The 23614-nt window shown below is 38.4% G+C and overlaps 1 long non-coding RNA gene across 2 annotated transcripts in view; it reads right to left on the reverse strand.

Annotated features, from left to right (window-relative positions):
- LOC102403347 overlaps positions 1-23614 on the reverse strand; it is a 177857-nt gene that overhangs the window by 85906 nt on the left and 68337 nt on the right. The window contains exon 4 of one of the 2 annotated variants that reach the window (XR_006640861.1): positions 22331-22495. The exons of the other annotated variant lie outside the window; for it this stretch is intronic. This is a non-coding gene — a long non-coding RNA (uncharacterized LOC102403347). Of the gene's footprint in view, positions 1-22330; positions 22496-23614 lie in introns of those variants that run through there. 2 annotated transcript variants of the gene reach the window in all.

Below are 23614 nucleotides of genomic sequence, written 5' to 3' on the forward strand. Positions count from 1 at the left end.
CTCCAATGCATGAAAGTGTAAAGTGAAGTTGCTCAGTCGTGTCTGACCCTCAGCAACCCCATGGACTGCAGCCTACCAGGCTCTTCCATCCATGGGATTTTCCAGGCAAGAGTACTGGAGTGGGGTGCCATTGCCTTCTCCAAACACACCCTAAGGCTACAATTAAGATACTCCACAAAAAAGAGGATATTATAGCATGTGCCAAGAAAGAAAAGACTTTTTTTTTTTTTTTAGTACAGAAAATTAAAAGGATAAGATTCACTTCTGGAATGTAGGTTTGTAGACCCTAAAAATATACTCCCTTATATTGTTAACAAGTGCACTTATATTGTTAACAAGTCCTACTTCAACTCTTTGGCACAAGTACCTAATTAACTGGAGAAATGAAACTTCCATGGTCAAAAGAAGCTATAATTATTTGCCAGCCACGTGAAGAAACATCTTTTCATTGCTGAGGGCAAACAGACTTCTTTGGGACTTTCTGCATCATCAGACACTAGAGCAAATGGAAATCATGGCTATCAGCAGCAACAGAAGCCCAGGCAGGAGTCACTCCAAGGAATTACTAAAACTAAACTGACTGCCTAAGGACTCACCCTACTTTAGGCCCTTTTCTCCTCTCACTGAAGTGCATTACCCTGACTCTACGAAAGATGATGGGAAAAGTCTGTGAGAAAATCCTGGCGTTGTGGATAAAACAATGAACAAGCAAAGCAACCAATTCAGACGCTATAATCCACATCTTCAGTACTTTACCTGTAGTTGAGGTGACCTGAGAAGTAAGAGCTAGACAAGTGAGGACTCAACCAACCTTCCATCAGAGTACATCAATCGAAAAGCCTTTTTAAACTCTAAGAAATATTAAGAGGTAAATAATCTTTCTTTCTTCCTGCCTCTGTTAAGCAGCTCTTGTGTACTCCTTCAAATTCCTCCTCTTAGTGATATCCACTGTGGCCCTAATTTGCAACTGTATTTCTACAATCACTGCCAAGATGAAACAACACGTTCTTCAGGGGACCTAAAGGAAGTTTAATTCAGATGAGTTATGGGCCTAAGTATATTGTCTGAAACCAGGAGTGCTAACTCTCCATCATTTCTTATCAAATCAGAGTCTGATAGATAATGACAGACATGCAGATATGAATCCCATAAAGCACACAAAATATTAAAATGTGTAAGAAATAATATTTTAATAATGATGTATATAAGAGCTAGAATTCCAATATTTCCCAGTTTTATGTTGCCAAAATCAGTCTCCTAAAATTATTTTCTTAAGTCTGAGCTTCCTTTGATAGCCATTTATGTGTGTGTCCAGTGTTTAACTGTCTGTTAATAAAATAATTAAGTATTTTTAAATTTGAGATGTCTTGGTCATATAACAATTAATTTTTCTTTTTGTAACAAGGTGACCCTGGGTCTTTCATGTATCCATGCTTTTTTTCTTCCCCTTTACTAATGTTCATTTTGTTCCTTTTCAATGTGATCTTCCTTTCATAACACAATGCTAGGCATTAGATAAAATGGTGAATAAGATGTGGACCCCGTGCTCAAGAAACTCGAAATCAAGCAGAAGAAACTGATGTGAAACCATCTACAAGTTAAGAATTAAAACAATTACATCATAAGGGTATAAATGATTTATAACAGAAGCCCAAAGGAAGGAGAGAATGACAGAGGTGAATTTGAACACTGAATAATCTGTCATTAAATATTAAAATAATCATAATGATGATGATATAAGAGGAAAGAATGGGGAAGAAGAGGAGAAGGAAAGGGAGAGGGAGAAGAAGAAAAAGAAGAGGAGAAAGATGAGAGGAAGCAAAGTAAAAGCACATACAGCAAAATAGAAAGATGTGGCTGGACCACATCTTGTGTGAAGAGATGAGATCGAGGTGAGACCAAATAGACCCCAGCACGTGGTGAATGCTGAATTTGAAACTAGTGAGTTTGATGAAAGTGAAAGTGAAAGTCTCTCAGTTGTGTCCAGCTCTTTGCGACCCCATGTACTGTATAGTCCATGAATTCTCCAGGCCAGAGTACTGGAGTGGGTAGCCCCTCCCTTCTCCAGGGGATCTTCCGAACCCAGGGATTGAACCCAGGTCTCCCACATTGCAGCTGGATTCTTTACCAGCTTAGCCACCAGGGAACCTAAGAATACTGGAGTGGGTAGCCTATCCTTTCTCCAGCAGATCTTCAGGACCCACAAATCGAACCTGGGTCCCCTGCTTTGCAGGTGGATACTGTACCAGCTGAGCTACCAAGGAAGCCCAAGTGAGCTTGATATTTGTCATCAAACTGTTGGAAGACTTTGGAGGTTTGTAAGGTGGAGAATAACAGGATGCCCCATCTTATGTTTTAGGAAGAAACTTTATGACTGGAGACTGGGTGTGCATGTTTTGAGGAGGTCTACAAATTATTGCTAATTTAGGACAATGTAAATGTGGAATTTATAGTTTTAGAGATGTGATGTAGATAAACTTTTACAGATGAAATTAAAATGTAAGTTTAATAATTCTATGTATATTCTTTTCTGAAGTATGAGTCTAAATGAAGCAGAAATTTTCAAACTGTTGTTTACTGATTGTTTCCAGATGTTCTTGGCTTTTATCTTATTTGCCTACATGTAACAAAGGAAAGTGCTAAACAAGACCAGGGGGAAATCAGCAGTTGTGGACCTAACATATCTGTGGCACCATGTTTCATGTTTCAACACAGATCCAGGAAATCAGAAATAGATCACACAACACAAAAGTCCTTTAAGATATCCAGACAGACACTGATTATGTTAAACATATCACAAATGAAGCAGCAATGTTTATAGATGTTCAAAATTAGTTAAACCAGGAATTCCTTGTCTGGAAAATAATCCTTAACCTGGTAGAAACAAAGAATTCAAAACAAACCTTTTAAATAAACACTGAAACAGACTAGAACTAACTCTTACATAAAAGAAAACATTACCCACAAATAAGTGTACCTACTTACTCTGAAAAAGAAAAATAATCCCCTCTAGAATATAGCTACCAAGTCACTTCCCTTGAGCTCCCTAATAAATCAAACTATTGACTTTTATTTTTTAAACTAAAATAAATTTTCTTTGGTTTGGGCATTTTCATGTACACATTTTAAGTATGTATATGTGCATGCTTGTGTCTGTGTGTGTATTCCTTCTACAGCTAGTCTTTCTGCACTTTTAATTTCCTTTTATTCTTTTTGGATAAATGTCATGGCTTTTTTCAGGTCATTCACATGTAAAATATGAAACACATGTACCTATCATTCTCTAAATGTAATGGATTTGATACATAAAAGACAATCTTTTAATTTTATTCCAACTTCAAAGGTAGCTTTTCTCTCTTAAAGGAATTTCAAAACATGAATGTTATGTTAATTTGTACAATCTCTGATTTAACAAGTCTCTTGATTAAATGCTTTCACAGTCAAAGATGAATAACAGGGTGTGACTATGTACTCTGAATGCATTTTCCCATAACCGTGTGTGTTTGATTTTTTAGCAAGTTGTTTCCATGGATGGGAAAATAAAAGCTATTAAAAGATTAAATATAAAGTGATTTCACTTTAGCCAACTGCTCTTTATTTTTCTGGTGCTTTTCTCTAAGTATTATTGCAAAAGGTCATGAAGGAGTGAAATGAAAGTAGAGACATAAGAGAGATGGTGCAGCATGGGGGCTTATCTTCAGCTGTATTTTAGAGAGAAGCCATACAAAGATTGGGCTTCCCTGGTGGCTCAGATGGTAAAGAATCTGCCTGCAATGCAGGTGACCTGGGTTCGATCTCTGGGTTGGGAAGATCCCCTGGAGAAGGGCATGGCAACCCACTCTAGTATTCTTGCCTGGAGAATCCTATGGACAGTGAAGCCTGGCAGGCTACAGTCCATGGGGTTGCAAAGAGCTGGACACAACTGAGTGACTTTCACTTTCATACAAGATACAGAAGCCAGAGGCAGAGGAGAAAGAGGTCTTTTTCTGGTCAGAAAGATGATAACTATGATGGTACCAATTTCTGGAATTTTCCCAGTGTGACATTTTTCTATGTAAATACTAGTAAACTCTATCTGACAAGTAGATTAGCAACTTAGATTTGGGTTTTATCCAACTCAATGTTGGCACATAAACTCTGAAGTAAATAGCCACGGATGCCTGCAGTGGCACCCCTGGCATATACGACAGAATAAAAGAATGAATGAAGGAACACTTTTGTTAACACTTTTGAGAAGAATAAGATAAGGTTGAGTTGACTACCTTTCCAGGAAGGAAGCGTTACTTCTTAACAATTCTCACTAGATTTATTAACTGCAAGCTATGCTTGTGACAATGTAATTTATTTTCTCAAAGCTGTTTTTGTATTTCAAGGAAAGAAAATACTATTTTATAAACTGGGCAACTCTCCAGTTTTTCTGAGTTTCCTTTTAATGGTCACATCTGGCAATAACATAGGTCCCGTGCCCAGGTATTAATATTATGCATAATTACTCACAGATGGCCAATGAGCCACCCCGCCCCAGAGAGCACAGACAAATACTCTGGGTCAGCTTGCCCATCTGCAACAAACTTCTATAACACAACTCTAGAGAATCCATGTTTCAGGATCACTGCCCAAATCCACCTTCAGTTCCTGAGAAAACTGCTTTCAGATAAAAAATGGGAATAAATTAAAACTCTGACTTCTTATCCAGCATAATGAAATAGAATTGATTATATTCTCAATTCTTCATATTGGAATACAAAAGTTCAATTTATAAGGAAAAATTTTGCTATTTAGCTACTTATGCGCCTCAAAGGATAAATAAACCCAAAGATTTTAGGATAAGCTTAGATTACAACTTTGAGAAAGGATAAACATTCTTGATTTTCATTGTTGAGAAAAGTATAGAAAAAATTGCAAGTTATTTCCGCTTTCCCACGCCCTTAAAAATAGAACCCTATACACTTACTTACCCATTGATCTCTGAAGTAATCCAGCCCCACGTTGGGAACACCCAGAATTTATTGGTGTGGCTTGATCTACCCAGGACCAGGAAACTTCCTAGAAACTTCTATTCATGGAATTGAATTTGTCTTAATTCCAATTCTCTTTAACATCTCCAGCTCTTTTGATGCAGTCACATTAAAGACTGAAGAAGAAACAATAAAAACCTTAGGGGAAGCAAACACTAGCCCTTTTCTCTTCTTCAAATAAGTCCATTCACTGTTGTCTACTCGTTTCATAAGCTCTCATACACTGAGAATTTATCACCCAAAGCTTGTTTATATTTGAGAAGCTCTGTTACCATCCATTTGTCTTCCTTTAACAAAAACCATAGTAGCAACATAATCCCATCCCTAAGACATATTTTAAAGGTTTTGTTAAGAGATGTGTTTGTAGCCTCTTCACTGGTGATGGCTCTCAGGAATTAAAAATCACAGTTTAAGGACTGTGATGAGTTAGTAAATCAGACTTCTCTTTGCTCAGACGCAAGCATAAGGATCAGCTGGGGGTAGGTAAGTTAAATGATACTCTCTCCCTAGTCACTACTTCATTTACTGATCTTGTTTGAATACTTGCCCACAACATTTTCCCTGGACACCTCTGAAACGATTTTAAATAAGGATGCTTTTCCTCGAGCCATCTGGCAGCTTCCTGGAAAGCAACATTGCATGATGTCCATATTCAGAGATTGATTAGATTCACAGAGGAACCTTTCAAAGCTGGTCATTTACAACAAGATGCTCACTGCGGCCAAACTTGCTTTTAGGTAGCTCTAACTGAACTGATACTAATACAGGCAATCAGCACTTCAAAGTTAATGAGCTCAATTCACAGTAAAATAAAATAAAAAAAAAAAAAAAGAAACAGTAAAAGTACAGGCCATAATAACATTGAAGTCTTGGGCAAAAGAACTTCCCCAAAAGGTGAACATTCAGATACAGGGTCCTGTTCACTCAATGAGCATTTATGGAGCACCCACTGTGTAGCAGACATTCCTAGGTACTGAGATTCCAAGGATGACAGAGACACGGACTTTGCACCCCCGAAGCTTATGATCTTATAACAGAGAGAGCCATATAAACAAATATATTGCAGTTTAGTTTGAAGGTTATTGAAATAATACATAAGTAAAACATGAAATATGAAGTTCTGAACTAATCCCAGTGGAAACCCAGCAAAAAGGAGAGTCCAAACAAGAGACATACATAAACACTATTTTTTGCAGACAAACTAGATGCGGGAGGTGTGGAGAGAAAAGCATCAGGTTTGGGAAACAGTACAGGGAGCAGGAAGAATACAGCAGAAGTGAAGGCTGGAGGAGAGATAGAGACTGAGGAGTCATTCAGTGCATCAGAAGGGGTTAAAGTCATGCAAAGAGGAACTAGTGTATTACCCTATAAGGAAAAGAAAAGACGAAGGACAGATTCTGAACCACACCAAGTTTTAGGGGATAACAGAATAAGAGCATCTGGTGAAGGAGACTGAAAAGCAACAGTTGGTGAGAAAGGCAACCAAAATATAGTGGCCATGGAGATGCCAAAAACAAAGTTTCAAAACAGGGAGCAGTCAATTGTATCAAATGTCTCAGAAAAGTTAAGATGGAGACTGAAAAATATTTCTTGGATTCAAATATTAAGAAAATGTTACTGGGCTTGGCCAGAGCAGTCAAGAGAGCCTTGAAATCAGTATCACAGGCTGGGCATTTCAATGTTTAGGAAGCCATTAATCATCTAACATAACCTTAACTGGAAAACTTAATAGATCACATTGGCTGAGAAACTGGAATATCTGTTTATCTAGTGATTCGTTTCAGCTTTTACACGGAAAAATTCAGGCTAGCTGCGAGAGACACTGCCTTGTCAACTTGCCCATTGTATTCTAAATCCAATACCTTAACTACCACCAGTGCTGCTGCGCAGGGTCTGGGGAAGGCTCTGTGGCCAGCATTAACCCTTTGTTTGCTGTATCATAGTCTAGGGTATCCCCTGAGGGGAAGGACTAGGGCTCTGGGTTGGAGAGGATGAAGTAGAGAGGATGTAGTAGCTTTTTTTAACCAACGATGTAGAAACATATTGATATTTTACCAACCTATAAGGTTATATCAGTATGTATATAGTGATTATCAACCCTCAGATAACTAGTAAACAAAGCTGATCACACAGATAATTTCAACTTGAAAGTGTTAGCTTTTTAACCCTAAAGTAGTAAGTGGTAACATATTTTTTTCAATGTACTTGTGTATCCTATATGCAATTTATACATACTGTATATGTTTTGCATTTTTTCAGAACACAACATGGTTTAGACAATGAATGATCTAAAACAGGTAGAAGATCAGCCTTTGTGACCCTACATCCCATTCAGGGAAATAAATTGGGTATAGCTAAAACAACTGGCAAAAATTACTAACATCTAAGTAAGAGCGTGACAATGCTGGACTCTCTTGGTGATGCAGTGGATAAGAATCTACCTGCCAATGTAGGGGATACAGGTTTGATCCCTGGTCCAGAAGATTCCACACACAATGAGGCAACTAAACCCATGAGCCACAACTACTGAAGCCATCGGGTCGAGAGCCCATGCTCTGCAACAAGAGAAGTCCTCCCACCCTGCCACAACTAGAGAAAGCCGGCACATAGCCAAAACTAAATTTTAAAAAAGTAGTATGTTGATGAGAAAAAAAAATTAATATAAATTTCAGTAGGGCCAAGCTCAAGGGAGTGATCAGAATGATATACTATAGTTTAAAGAAATCTCAGAGGTGAGGCTTGTACTGAAAATTAGGGTATTTGTAAATATAGTTGAAAATATAGTTGTAAATGTAGTTGAAACTCTGTTTCCTCTATAGTCACATTTATCACAAAGTAAACAGAAGTGAAACTTTAGAGTCAGTTGGTAGAGTCAAACAAGCCCTTGACTGAATAGACCAGAACCCCAGGGCTTTCTCTGTGCTACTTTACGGTGAGACCCTGGTGAAGGCACCTACCTTTCTTCTTTTTTGTTCTCAACTGGTTTTTTATATAAAAGGACTCTTCAGATTATCTGTTTTCCAATGTCTCCTCCAGTTCCCGGGAATCTGATCTGTCAGTTCTCAGATTCTAGGTCCCCTCTGGTTGAAGAACAAGGCCCGCATTAGCACCAAGTGATCTGTGTGTTTGAACCACCAAAGAGCAGATTCAGTTCAGTTCAGTTCAGTTCAGTCACTCATTCATGTCCGACTTTGTGACCCCATGAATCGCAGCACACCAGGCCTCCCTGTCCATCACCAACTCCCGAAGTTCACTCAGACTCACATCCATCAAGTCGGTGATGCCATCCAGCCATCTCATCCTCTGTCGTCCCCTTCTCCTCCTGCCCCCAATCCCTCCCAACATCAGAGTCTTTTCCAATGAGTCAACTCTTCGCATGAGGTGGCCAAAGTACTGGAGTTTCAGCTTTAGCATCAGTCCTTCCAAAGAACACTCAGGACTGATCTCCTTTAGAATGGACTGGTTGGATCTCCTTGCAGTCCAAGGGACTCTCAAGAGTCTTCTCCAACACCACAGTTCAAAAGCATCAATTCTTCAGTGTTCAGCTTTCTTCACAGTCCAATTCTCACATCCATACATGACCACTGGAAAAACCATAGCCTTGACTAGATGGACCTTTGTTGGCAAAGTAATATCTCTGCTTTTGAATATGCTATCTAGGTTAGTCATAACTTTCCTTCCAAGGAGTAAGCGTCTTTTAATTTCATGGCTGCAATCACCATCTGCAGTGATTTTGGAGCCCAAAAAAATAAAGTCTGACACTGTTTCCATGTTTCCCCATCTATTAAAATGAAGAATTACCTGCAGGGATCTGAGAAGAGCATCATAAAGAGCAGAGATGCCAGATATACACATTCAACCCTGCTACATCATCCAACCCAGGATGGGCTTCTCTGCCAACTCTTCGCCCCATAATTATCTGTTCCCTTATTGTCTCCTCACTGTTCACCAATCATGATGTCAGTGCTGATATCACTGAAGTTTTTGATAATACTGTAGAACACAGCCACTATAATCTTTTAAAGGGCAGTAATTCCATTTTAATTTCCTGAAAATTCTAACTATGATTATACCAAATATACTGGTTATAACACTGGATCACCTTTTTTAAACTGAAACTACCATGTTAAAATAACATCTGAGGCTGTCCGAAATGTAGGAAAATAATTTTCTCTCTTTCCTGATAAGGCCTACTTACTTTCTCTAAATGATAAATATAAATGCCAACTGACTCAGACCATGGACTGTTAACTTTTGGAAAGTAAGAGGAAAATATGGTAATTTTCTATGAGTTAAACATATTCTTTACAATAACAGACTTTTTTCTTGATTGTAATAAATACTACAGTCTATGACTCTTTTCACTTTTTCCTTTTTTATTTACCTCATCTTTATATGGTAAAAGAGAATTCTCTCAAGTTAATACTCATGATCAAAATCCATGACTTTCATCAAAACTCAAGAGTACAGAATCTCCGGAGGATCTTTTCTGAATTTGAAATGGCTCATTGTTTTAGAAAAGGGATTTCCTTAAACTATGTTCTCACATTGTCAAACATATATGTAGACGTTGAGGAATGCTTAGGAAAGGATAAGACTAAAAACATGAGAAAGGTACAGGAGGTTTGGGATACCAATGCCCTGGGCTAAACGCTGACAGCAGAAATATTTCATAGCAATAGCTGTCATCTCAAAGGCCACTTCTTGTAAATTATGTACCTTCCCCTTGCTTTTTAAAAAATCTTCCTGATTCTTTATTTCCTCTTAGTGAGGGTGATTGCATCCTTAACATAGAAGGAGCAAGTGTTCTTGTCTTTGTGGGCAAGAAAGAAAGAGGAAGTTGAAAAGACTCAAGGGGAGAAAAACCATCCATGGAACAGAGTAGTACCAGCCAAAAATGACAAGGCTGCTGCTGCTGCTGCTAAGTCGCTTCAGTCGTGTCTGACTCTGTGCGACCCCATAGACGGCAGCCCACCAGGCTCCCCCGACCCTGGGATTCTCCAGGCAAGAACACTGGAGTGGGTTGCCATTTCCTTCTCCAATGCATGAAAGTGAAAAGTGAAAGTGAAGTTGCTCAGTCGTGTCCGACTCTTAGCGACCCCATGAACTGCAGCCCATCAGCCTCCTCCACCCATGGGATTTTCCACGCAAGAGTACCGGAGTGGGGTGCCATTGCCTTCTCCAAAAATGACAAGGAATTCAGGCTAAATGCCCCAATCGGGCACCAAAACAGAAGGAACACATTGAATCACTCTGGGCCAAGAAAGGACCTTCAGGATTGGCACTGAAAGATCCATATGTAGTTCCCCTATATTCAGAGAGTGCACTGAATTTTTCAGCTTATAATCAAAGGCTCAGTGCTAAGTAAACCTGCCTTTGTTGTACTGCTGGTCCTTTGTATTTATTTCCAGCAAGTGTAGACAGAAATAGCGCCCTAGACTCTTATTTTCTCACTAACTTCCACTGAGAAAATCTGAATTTTGGCTTTACAATCGTCCCTATTTGTATCCCTTTGGCTCTTGACACTGGGTGTTTATTCCTACCAACAGTCTGATGGAAACAGATGAGCATCTGAATTTCAATACTTTTGTAAGCTGGCTCGGCACATAGACACTGAATAAATGCTTTTGCAGATAATATTATTGGAAGACTAAAATTTTAAAAAGTAGGATACCAGGATGTATTAACAGGGGTGCAACTTGCCAGGAGTCAGGAAGCAAACTTCCACTTCTTGGCAAGGGCCACAACCTAATAGAATACTATGTTCAGTGTTTGTCTCTGCAGTTTAAAATGCATATGAGGAAATCTGAGATAGAGGACAGCAAAACAAGTAAAATACACTGAGGGAAAAAAAATGAAAAGCAGTTATTTGGAGAAAAGATTGAAGACACCAAGGTTGTTTAACCTGGAAAAGAAAACCCTAGGGGGAGATTTAAATGACAAATGTCATAGTAAGATAAAAGTTAGCAAAATTATTCTACATCTTGATCGAGGAAATAATGAGAGGAAACGTGCTAAAATCAGAGTGAGGGCAAGAGAACTTGGCTGGACATAAGAAACTCTCAGCTTTGACATTGGAAGTCTGGAGTATACTGTCAAAAAAGTTGTGAAATGTATTGGAAACATCTATAACAATCTAATTGATTGTACTAATTGATGAAGGCATTTTTCTGTCACAAGAATAATATTTAAAATGGATAACTTCTTAAAAGTCTTGGTCTTGAAGCATACTTAAATGAATTTATCTACCTAAAAAGCAAGGTCAGATCAAAATTCCCAGGCCCAAAACATTTTGTTCATAAACTATTTATATTTCTGACACATCGAAGTTTTACCTGATTAGATTTAAGAAGCCTGGCGTTTGTGTTCAATTTTTTTAATCATTTCTATAATGTATTTTTGTCTCTTTTCTAGCATCAGAGTCTCTTTAAAGTAATTAGGGTCCTTTAGGGCTGTAAGGTTATTGAAAAGAAGATAAAGGCATTCTGGATTATAGCACATGAGACATCCAAATTGACTTTGTGGTCAAGGCTTATATCAAAAAGGTAAAAAATAAAACCATCCTCCATTTCTATAACTCATGATCCCTTTCTAGATGAGTTTCCTTCACCACATTAATAACAGCTTACCCCAGGCAGTTTCCTAAGGCCCAAATGAACAAAATGTGGAGGAGAAAAGACAGATAAAGTTAAGAAAGAAGTAAGAATAAAATCTGGTGTCCAGCATGTGTGCTCAGGCATGTCCAACTCTTTGCAACCCCATGGACTATAGCCTGCCAGGCTCCTCTGTCCATGGAATTTTCTAGGCAAGAATACTGGAACAGGCTGCCATTTCCTTCTCCAGGGGAGAGAGTATAAAAGAAGAGTAAGAAGTTTGAACTTTATTTTGATAAGGTGGAGAGAACACTGAAAAGATTTTAGGTAGAGAATCTATCTAATCTAATGTTTATTTTATTGAAATCATTCTGAAAATGCAGAGAATGGAATAGAGTGAGATGAGACCAGAGGTGAGATATAATGATGACTTAAACAGGGTGGTGGCCATCAAGGTGGAGCATGTCAAGTAGTTCCAAAGATATTTACAGGGCACAGTGATTAATTAGATGAAATACAGGGTTGGCAAATGACAAAAAAATCAAGGACAATTCTCAGGTATCTGATTTAAATAAGGTTGGAAGGACAGAGGTACTCCTTTTTCAGCTTGGACACCAAGCCTGAAAGCTCCAAGAGTACATGAGAAGATTTCCGGGCAGTTATACGAACTCCTCAAAACCTTTTTCTTCCTGGATCAAAGGCATTGGCATTCAGTTGAACAAATAGTTGTACTGCCTTTAACATATTTCTGACGTCTTGCTGAGATATCCTTGTTTAATCCTCAAAAGTCACTTGACAAATGTCATGCCTGACAAATGCCCCATAAATCATTTGACAAATGAAGTGCTAGAAACACCAAACCATGCAAGTCTAGAATCCAAATACCCTGACTTGCTTCACAGCACTTTGAATTTTTGTAAAAATTCTATTCCCAAAACTCAAGTGATTTTTCCCCCTAAAGTGCATCATTTCCAAGAGCAAATCAAAACTTCAACTACTCTAAATCTTATATGCAATAGCAAATCCACTCATTATATGATTTTCAGGTTTCTTTGAAAACTCTAAAATAAGCGGCTTTGGTGGTTTCTGCATTAGCACTCCCCTGATGACTGTATAAGAGTCATCATGCAGAGTTTTAATTGAATCTGCCTAACACTCTCCTGGAGATTAAAGGTAAGTGTTTCCAAGAGGAAAGAAAAGTAATAGAACAGAAGAGCTTAAAGTCAGGTTGTAAGATTTCAAGAGAAGGGAACAGAACAATTGTATAGCACTTACATCTATGACAATAATAGCACAAACTCTACTAAAGAAACACTTGAATGTTTCCAGGGCTCGTATTCAAGGAAACTATCTCAGAGATGGACAACAGGAGGTCAAGGGTAGCCATTTATTCATTAAATGAATGTCATCTACAATCATATAAGGAATCCAGGAATATTATTATTTAATCCCATGACTTGAAGCAGGTGAGTTTATTTAAGGGAAAGAAAAGAAAGCATAAATTTATTTTTAAACTGGCCATTTTGATTCAACTGGTCAAGGTGATAGACTGAAAGTTTCTTAGAAGAGAATTCCTCCTTTGTATAAAATTTCTTAATGACATGTTTTATTTATGGCCATTTTGGAGTAAATCAAATGGAGACAAACATCTTTTATTCATAATCCTTAACAAAAAGTTTTTTTTCAAACATATATAAAATATTCAACTTGCAACTGAAAAGCCAAGGATGTGACACAATTAGGCTGCACTTCCAGAATATATATGCTTTTATACTTCTTACCCAGACAATTTAATCTGGAAGACTTATTGAGCCAATGTATTATCCAGCATGACTCTGCAGCTTTCTAGAAATTGGGTCCAAAAGTCAGTTAAATTACATCTGGGAACTGGGAATCCATTTCCCTCCAGAAATTATTTTTTAAAAAAAGAAGCAAAGTGTAGACTGTTGTAAGAAGCTTCATGTCTCTCGCATGTCAATGTTGTAACCATCATTAACACTGTACTTGGGGTTTATAAGACTGGTGAAATCAGTACCCAGTCAGAAAAAGAAAGCTGAAAGTTATTCAAGTTGTTACATAAAGAGACATTCTAAGTCCATATTCAAATTCAGCATTCCATAGAGTTATATATAGCTTCCCTGGTGGCTCAGACGGTAAAGCATCTCCCTGCAATGTGGGAGACCCGAGTTCGATTCCTGGGTCGGGAAGATCCCCTGGAGAAGGAAATGGCAATCCACTTCAGCACTCTTGCCTGGAAAATCCCATGGACGGAGGAGCCTGATAGGCTACAGTCCATGGGGTTATATATACCCCATGAAGCAGTTTTCAATCACACAATAGTAATCTAATAATCTGTGAGTTATTTGTCTATATTCACACCAAGTAATACATTCCCAAAGTGAGAAATGCTTCCCACAGTCTTTACTAAACACATACTAAGCACCTCCCATGTGAGGAGAGGGGACCACAGGGTGAAAGCAATAGAGAGCTAGAGTCCATGTTTCCAACTTAGCATTAGGTTGATTCCTATGTTATGCCCCTAATTTAGCAGGCTAAGGAGAACTCTAAAAGTTTCCAGCCAGCAATGAAGCAACTGCATGGAGGATCATTATTATTTGATAAAAACATAAGTTTCTAAAACAGTCTAAAAATCTGATTTCATATTCATCTTTGGCCAGTAGAAGTCAACCAGTTAACTCTCAATTAGTTCAACACATACAGAATAAGGTTTATAAAAAAATAAATCATTAAATCTCTATTTCTAAGAAGTTAGTCAACATGCCCACCACTTACACCCCACTAGCCAATGTCAGATGGATATCAATAAAGAAAATGAAACATGTTTCTCAGCAAAAATGAATTTGGGGGCAGGGAAGGGAGGTAACAAACAACTACATATGGTTATATAAACATATAACTCTAAACTTCTGCTCTTTCTAACCTTGGAAAAGTGGAGTATACTTGGATCTCAAAAGGAAACTACAGGAACAATATGACCCTTGGTGATGGTGGCTTAGTGACAGTCACTCAGTCATGTCCAGCTCTGCAAGTCTGTAAAGGGTACCCTGCCAGCCTCCTCTGTTTATGGGTTTTCGCAGGCAAGAATACTGGAGTAGGTTGCCATTCCTTCTCCAGGGAATCTTCTCAACCCAGGGATTGAACCCAGGTCTCCTGCATTGCAGGTGGATTCTTTACCAACTGAGCAACTAGGGAAGCCAATATGATCCTTAAGAGCATGCTATTCTGCATTAACATCTATTCAAGATTAACTTCCACACCAGGACAAATAAACATTCATATAAAAGAGAAAATTCCACAGTTCTCACATCAAGGACCGACAGTGTCAACTGGACAATACAACTGGCCTAAGAAAGGGTCCTTTCAAAAGAATTGCTTTAAAAAGTCACTTTGAAAAGTTTTAAAATTAATTTAACTAACTACTCAGTTTCTCTACCACATATCGAATAGTGTCAGGTCCTAACACACAAACATGGCTACAGCTTAAAAGAAAAAAAATTTTTCACAAGCTTATTTTTCATTTCATTCTGCAGCCTCCTTATAGTAAGAAGAAATAAAAATTTGTCCTCTGCAGACATACCTTCTTTATGCTTTACATTATTATTCTTTGTAGATTGTATAGATATTGTGTTTCTTACAAATTAAAGGTTTGTGGCAACTCTGCTTCAATCAAGTCTATTGGCACAATTTTTCCAAAATTATTCACTCACTTTGTCTCTCTGAATCACATTTTGGTAATTCTTGCAATATTTCATATGCTTCACCAGCAAAAGATTAAACTAATTGAAGATTCAGATGATGGTTAGCATTTTTTAGCAATAAGCAATCTTTTAATTAAGACAGACACTTTTTTTAGACATAATGCTACTGTATACTTAATAGACTGCAGTACAGTATATACAGAACTTTAACATACACTCATAAACCAAAAATTTGCATGATTTGCTTTATCACAATATTCACTTTATTGTGGTAATCTAGAACAATTTCTCAGAGAAGGAAATGGCAGTTTAGTTCAGTTCATTCACTCAGTTGGGTCTGACTCTTTGCGACCCCATGAACCTCAGCACGCCAGGGCCCCCTGTCCATCACCAACTCCCAGAGTTCACCAAAACCCATGTTCATCAAGTCAGTGATACCATCCAACCATCTCATCCTCTGTCGTCCCCTTCTCCTCCTGCCCTCAATCTTTCCCAGCATCGGAATCTTTTCAAATGAGTCAGCTCTTCACATCAGGTGGCCAAAGTATTGGAGTTTCAGCTTTAGCATCAGTCCTTCCAAAGAACACCCAGGACTGATCTCCTTTAGGATGGACTGGTTGGATCTCCTTGCAGTCCAAGGGACTCTCAAGAGTCTTCTCCAACACCACAGTTCAAAAGCATCAATTCTTCAACACTCAGCTTTCTTTATAGTCCAACTCTCACATCCATACATGACTACTGGAAAAACCATAGCTTTAACTAGACAGACCTTTGTTGGCAAAGTAACGTCTCTGCTTTTTAATATGCTGTCTAGGTTGGTCATAACTTTCCTTCCAAGGAGTAAGTGTCTTTTAATTTCATATCTGCAATCAACATCTGCAGTGATTTTGGAGCCCAGAAAAATAAAGTCTGACACTGTTTCCACTGTTTCCCCATCTATTTGCCATGAAGTGATGGGAACAGATGCCATGATCTTTATTTTCTGAATGCTGAGCTTTAAGCCAACTTTTTCACTCTCCTCTTTTACTTTCATCAAGAGGCTCTTTAGTTCTTATTCACTTTCTGCCATAAGGGTGGTGTCATCTGCATATCTGAGGTTATTGATATTTCTCCCAGCAATCTTGATTCTAGCTTGTGCTTCCTCCAGCCCAGCGTTTCTCATGATGTGCTCCGCATATAAGTTAAATAAGCAGGGTGACAATATACAGCCTTGACATATTCCTTTTCCTATTTGGAACCAGTCTGTTGTTCCATGTCCAGTTCTAACTGTTGCTTCCTGACCTGCATACATTTCTTAGAGAAGGAAATGGCAACCCACTCTGGTATTCTTGCCTTGAAAATCCCATGAGCAGAGGAGCCTGGGAGGCTATAGTCCATGGTGTTGCAAAAGAGTTGGACACAACTTAGTGACTAAACAACAACAGCAACAACAAGAACCATTTCTTACATGTTATAGTCATCGGTAAGTCTGACATCCAGATCTCACAATCCAACCAAAAAAATGAAGTTCAGAAGCTAAGGCTCCAGTGATGTTATGATAACATAGACTTCTATTGTAAGTGATCTCCAAACACCACAATAATGTCTTTGTTTAAGCCTAATGATCCCAGTTTTAGCAGAACTGGGATCCTAACACCAAACCACCCTTGAATATTTCCTCATCTATCATACCAACCATTTCATGCAATTATTCTTCTAGTTGGAAACTTGGACAGAGACTAGGGATGTCTATTACTGGCATAATGCTGCTGCTGCTAAGTCACTTCAGTCGTGTCTGACTCTGTGCGACCCCATAGACAGCAGCCCACCAGGCTCCCCTGTCCCCGGGATTCTCCGGGCAAGAACACTGGAGTGGGTTGCCATTTCCTTCTCCAGTGCATGAAAGTGAAAAGTGAAAGTGAAGTCGCTCCATCGTATCCAACTCTTAGCGACCCCATGGACTGCAGCCTACTAGGCTCCTCCGCCCATGGGATTTTCCAGGCAAGAGTACTGGAGTGGGTTGCCATTGCCTTCTCCGACCAGGATAATGCTAGGTAACAAAAAATATAGGTCAGCTGTAACCTTTAGGTAATTTTAGTTGAGTTGATAAAGAGTCAGTACAGGTGCTATAACTGATATAATAGACTGAGTAGCTTATACAGAGCAGAAATTTAGTTCTCACTTTTCTGAAATGTGGGAAGTCCAGAATCAAGGTGTCAACAGATTCAGTGTCTTGTGAGAGCTCACTTCATGGTTCACAGATAGCTGTTATCTTGCCTTGTCCTCACATGGAAGAAGCGATGAGGGAACTCTCTGGGGTCTATTTTAGAAAGACACTAATCCCATTTATAAGGGCTCCCTCCTTATGACTTGATCACATCCCAAAGGCCCCACTTTCACAATACCAATGGAGATTAGGTTTCAATTCACAAATTTCGGTCAGGGATACAACATTGTCTATAATATATTTATATATCATTTTAATTACACAAGTAAATCATGACTTAACATTATAACATTTAAATATTTCAGATAAGATAAAAATTCCCCTCTGAGTAACACTTTCCTATCACTGAACAGGGATAACCCCTATTTTTGCAGCTTCTGCTCACACCCTATTCTAATCCTTCCACCTCAGTGTTATGAAGAAGTGCAGACCAACTAGCCAGAAAATGAGAAATCATCTGGAAAACTGAGGAGTCTCAGCCGACATCCAGGAACAACTGCTACACATCTGAGTGAAGACAACCTGGACCCTCCAGCCACAATGGAGCCTTCAGGTAACTACAGCTTAAATGATCCCAGGTGATGATAAGAACTTCCCAGATTTCCAACCTACAGATAACAAGAATTAATAATACACTGCTTTAAGTAATCAGGTTTCAGACTTCCTTATTACACAGCAGCAGATAACTAAAATGAATCCTTTTTCTACTAGGCTAGTTCTTACTCCTTTTTAGAATGTTGTTTTAACTTTTTCTTCTGAAATACTCCTTTTTAGATGCCACAAATAATTTTTCCTAGCCTGTCAGTTGTATCAGTATTCATCAAGAAAAATACAACCAGTAGGAAATATCTATTAACAGGGTTAATGCAAGGAATTGGCTTATGCAATTGTAGAGGTGGCCTAGGTAAGTTCAAAACCACAGGGCAGGCCACTTCAAATGAACAGAAGCTGCAGTCCATGGGGCACCATTTCCTCTCCTTCAAGGAAACCTTAATTCTACTCTTAAGGACTTCCAATGGATTAAATCAGGCCCATCTACATAATCTAAAATAATCTCCTTTACCTAAAGTCAACTAATTACGGATTTTAATAGCATCTGCAAAATTCCTTCACAGCAATACCTAGATTAATGTTAGAATAAATAATCTAAACTGTAGCTAACCCAAGTGGACATGTAAAATTGACCATCACATTTGCTTAAACTTATTTGGTGCCTTTAGTCAAAATTAAGTTTTTTATTCTGATGTAATCAAATGTGTCAAGCTTCTAACTTATGTTTTCCGTGATCATGTTTAAAAACAATTTTGGGGGTCTGGGTCAAGATAATAGGTTAGGAGACCCTGAGCTCAACTCCTTCCATGGGCATACAAAAATTACAGCTACTTAAAGAGCAACTGTGGGTTCCCTCGTGGCTCAGGTAGTAAAGAATCTACCTGCAATGCAGGAGACCCAGCTTCAATCCCTGGTTTGGGAAGATCCCCTAGAGAAGGGAATGGCAACCCACTCTAGTATCCTTGCCTCGAGAATTCCATGGACAGAGGAACCTGGTGGGCTACAGTCCATGGGGTGGCAAAGAGTCAGACACAACTGACCAACCTACACACACACAACACAACAAAGAGCAACTGTCTCTGACAACAAGCTGAAAGCTAGCAGAAAAGATTTTCTACAGCTAGAAATATAAAGAAAGAGTCACAGTGAAATGGGTAGGAAGAATGGAGATATGGTTTAGTTAGGATCCACAACCTCAGCACAGTAACACACAAATGGGAGGAAAAAACACAACCAGGGAGTTCCTCCTCCAGAAGTAGAGAATCTGATCCTCGTATCAGGGTTCCCACCCACTGGGAAGACAAGCCCTCAAAATGTCTGTCTTTGAAAACAAGCAGGGCTTACATTCAGGATACCCAAAGAGCTGTAGGAAACCTAGGCTCTACTCCTGAAGGGTGCATTAAAAAACTCACTCACTCTGAATCACTATTTGCAGATGACATGATACTTTAAACAGAAAACCTTAAGTGAAAAAAAAAAAAGTATAAGTCACTCAGTTATGTTTGACTCTTTACGACCCCATGGACCATAGCCCACTAGGCTCCTCTGTCCATGGAATTCTCCAGGCAAGAATATTGAAGTGTGGTGCCATTCCCTTCTCCAAGGGAATCTTTCCTTAAATTCCTCACCAAAAAAAAAAAAAAAATTAAAACTAATACATTCACAAAGTTGCAACAGACAAGATTTATATAGAGAATATATATAGAGAGATTTATATATAGTGTTTTTCTGTACACTAATAATAAATAGAAAGTAAAAAAAAAAAATCCTATTTAAAATTGCATCAAGAAGAACAAAATACCTAGGAATAAATTTAAGTAAGGAAGTGAAAGACCTATACTCTGAAAACTATAAAACACTGATGAAGAAAATTGAAGATGATATAAAGAAATGGAAAGATGCCCTATGATCTTGGATTGAAAGAATTAATACTGTAAAAATGGCCATACTCCCCAAAGCAACTTATAGATTTAATGTGATCCCTACCCAAATACCCATGACATTTTTCTCACAATTAGAACAAATAATCCTAATATCCATATAGAACTACAAAAGACCCCAAACTGCCAAAGCAGTCTTGAGAAAAAAGAACAAAGCTGGGATATCATGCTCCTTGACTTCAAACTAAACTACAAAGTTACTGACAAGAGGTTAATTTCCAAAATATATAAGTAGTACATACAACTCAATATCAAAAAAAAAATCCAACAAAATAAATGGGCAGAAGATCTGAATAGACATTTTTCCAAATAAAACATACAGATGGCCAACAGGCACATGAAAAGATGCTCAACATTTCTAATAATCAGAGAAATTCAAACAAAAACAAATATATCACCTCAAACCTGCCAAAATGGCTCTCATCAAGCAAATAAATGTTGGCAAGAATGTAGAGGAAAGGAAGTAAAAGCTGATGCATCCACCATGGAAGACAATATGGAGGTTCCTCAAAAAACTAAAAATAGAACTACCACATGATCCAGCAATTCTACCACTGCATATATAGCTAAAGAAAATGAGAACACTAATTAAAAAGATACAGGTACCCCAATGTTCATAGCAGCAGCATTATTTACAATTGCCAAGATACAGAAGCAATATAAGTGTCCATCAATGAATGAGCAAAGAAGATGTGGTGTGGTATGGTGCATGTGCGTGTATATTTTGTAATACTATTCAGCCATAAAAAGAATGAAATATTGCCATCTGCAAAAATGGATAGGCTATATGCTATAAGGATATCTATTGTACAGGACAGGGAATGTAGTCAATATTTTATAATAACTATAAATGGAGAATGGGGCTTCCCAGATGGCTCAGTGGTAAAGAATCTGCCTGCCAATACAGGAGACATAAAAGACACGAGTTCAATCCCTGAGTCTGGGAAGATGCCCTGGAGGAGGAAATGGCAACCCACTCCAGTATTCTTGCCAGGAGAATTCTATAGACAGAGGAACCTGAAGGGGTATATAGTCCACAGGGTTGCAGAGAGCAGGCACGATTGAGGGACTGAGCATTGGGCACATGTAAATGGAGAATAACTTTTAAAAATTGTAAATCACTGCATTGTACACCTGTACCTTATTTAATATGTGCATCAACTATACTTAAATTTTTTTAAAAATTCAAATGGATAAAGAAGACGTGATACAAACACACACACACATACACAAAATGGAATTCTCAGTTCAGTTCAGTTCAGTCGCTCAGTCATGTCTGACTCTTTGCGACCCCATGAATCATAGCACGCCAGGCCTCCCTGCCACCACCAACTCCCGGAGTTCACTCAGACTCATGTCCATCGAGTCAGTGATGCCATCCAGCCATCTCATCCTCTGTCATCCTCTTCTCGTCCTGCCCCCAATCTCTCCCAGCATCAGGGTGTTTTCCAATGAGTCAGCTCTTCATATGAGGTGGCCAAAGTATTAGAGTTTCAACCTCAGCATCAGTCCTTCCAATGAACAGCCAGGACTGATCTTTAGAACAGACTGGTTGGATCTCCTTGCAGTCCAAGGGACTCTCAAGAGTTTGCCTTGATTCATGGACCTAAGATTCCAGGTTCCTATGCAATATTGCTCTTGACAGCATCAGACCTTGCTTCTATCACCAGTCACATCCACAACTGGGTATTGTTTTTGCTTTGGCTCCATCCCTTCATTCTTTCTGGAGTTATTTCTCCACTGATCTCCAGTAGCATATTGGGCACCTACCAACCTGGGGAGTTCCTCTTTCAGTATCCTATCATTTTGCCTTTTCATACTGTTCATGGGGTTCTCAAGGCAAGAATACTGAAGTGGTTTGCCATTCCCTTCTCTAGTGAACCACACTTTGTCAGACCTCTCCACCATGACCCATCTGTCTTGGGTGGCCCCACACAGCATGACTTAGTTTCACTGAGTTAGAGAAGGCTGTGGTCCATGTGATCAGATTGGCTAGTTACTCAGCAATAAAAAAGAATGACATTTTTCTATTTGCAACAACATGATGTACCTGGAGGATACTGTGCTTAGTGAAATAACTCAGACAAAGAAAGGCAAATACTATGGGTTGGCCAAAACATCCATTAATTTTTTTTTTCTATAAGAGGGCTCTAGTAGAGCACTTTGCTGTCTTTAACTTTATTCAAAACAGTTTTGTAAGATTATGACATAAAATCAGCATGCATTTTTAAAAAATCAAAATTTTCGAATTTTTTTGTAGCCATTTTAGTATTGAAGATAAATGAAAGAAACAACATTTTGGCATATTATGCTTTATTATTTCAAGAAAGGTAAAAATACAACCAAACAGAAAAAAATAAAAAGATCTGTGCAATGTATGGAGAAGGTGCTGAGACTGATCAAACGTGTCAGTAGTTTCATGCTGGAGACTTTTCACCGGGCAATGTTTCATGGTCAAGAAGACCAGCTGAAATTGATAGTGATCAAATCAAGACATTAACTGAGAGCAATCATATGACACCACACAGGAAATAGCTGACATACTCAAAGTATCCAAATTAAGCACTGAAAAATCATTAATGATTTGCACAAGCTTGGTTATGTTAATCGCTTTGATGTTTGGGTACCACACGAGTTAAGCTGAAAAAAACTTTCTTGACCATATTTCCACATGCAATTCTCTACTTAGACATGATGAAAACGTTCTGTTTTTAAAGCACATTGTGACAAGCAATGAAAAGTGGATATTGTACAATAATGTGGAACTTAAGAGATCATGCAGCAAGTGAAATGAACCACCATCAACCACACCAAAGGCCAGTCTTCAACCAAAGAAGCTGACATTGTGTATATGGTGGGATTGAAAGGGAGTCCTCTATTTTGTGCTCCTTCCAGAAAACCAAATGATTAATTCCAACAAATACTACTCCCAATTAGACCAACTGAAAGCAACACTCGATGAAAAGCATCCAGAATTAGTCAACAGAAAATGTGTAATCTTCCATCAGGACAGGGCAAAACTGATTTTTTTTTTCTATGACCAGGCAATATCTGTTACAGCTTGGCTAGGAAATTTTAAATCATCCACCATATTCACCAGACACTGTACCTCTGCATTTCCATTTATTTCACTCTGTACAAAAATATCTTAATGGAAAAATTTTCCATTCCCTGGAAGACTGTACAAGACACTTGGAACAGTTCTTTGCTCAAAAAGATAAAAAAAGTTTTGGCAAGATGAAATTATGAAATTGTCTGAAAAATGGCAGAAGGTAGTGAAATAAAACAGTGAACACATTCGTTGCTCAATAAAATTCTTGATGAAAATGAAAAATGTGTCTTAAAAACTGAAGCAACATTTTGGCCAACCCAATATGGCTCAAAACTCTCCAAATGAGGCTTCAATAGTATGTGAATTGAGAACTTCCAGATGTTCAAGCTGGATTTAGAAAATGCAGAGGAACCAGAGATCAAATTGCTAACATCCACTGGATCACGAAAAAAGCAAGAGAGTTCCAGAAAAACATCTACTTCTGCTTTATTGACTATGCCAAAGCCTTTGACTGTATGGATCACAACAAACTGG

This window comes from Bubalus bubalis, chromosome 1 (genome assembly GCF_019923935.1).
Source record: "Bubalus bubalis isolate 160015118507 breed Murrah chromosome 1, NDDB_SH_1, whole genome shotgun sequence".
Lineage (NCBI taxonomy): Eukaryota > Metazoa > Chordata > Mammalia > Artiodactyla > Bovidae > Bubalus > Bubalus bubalis.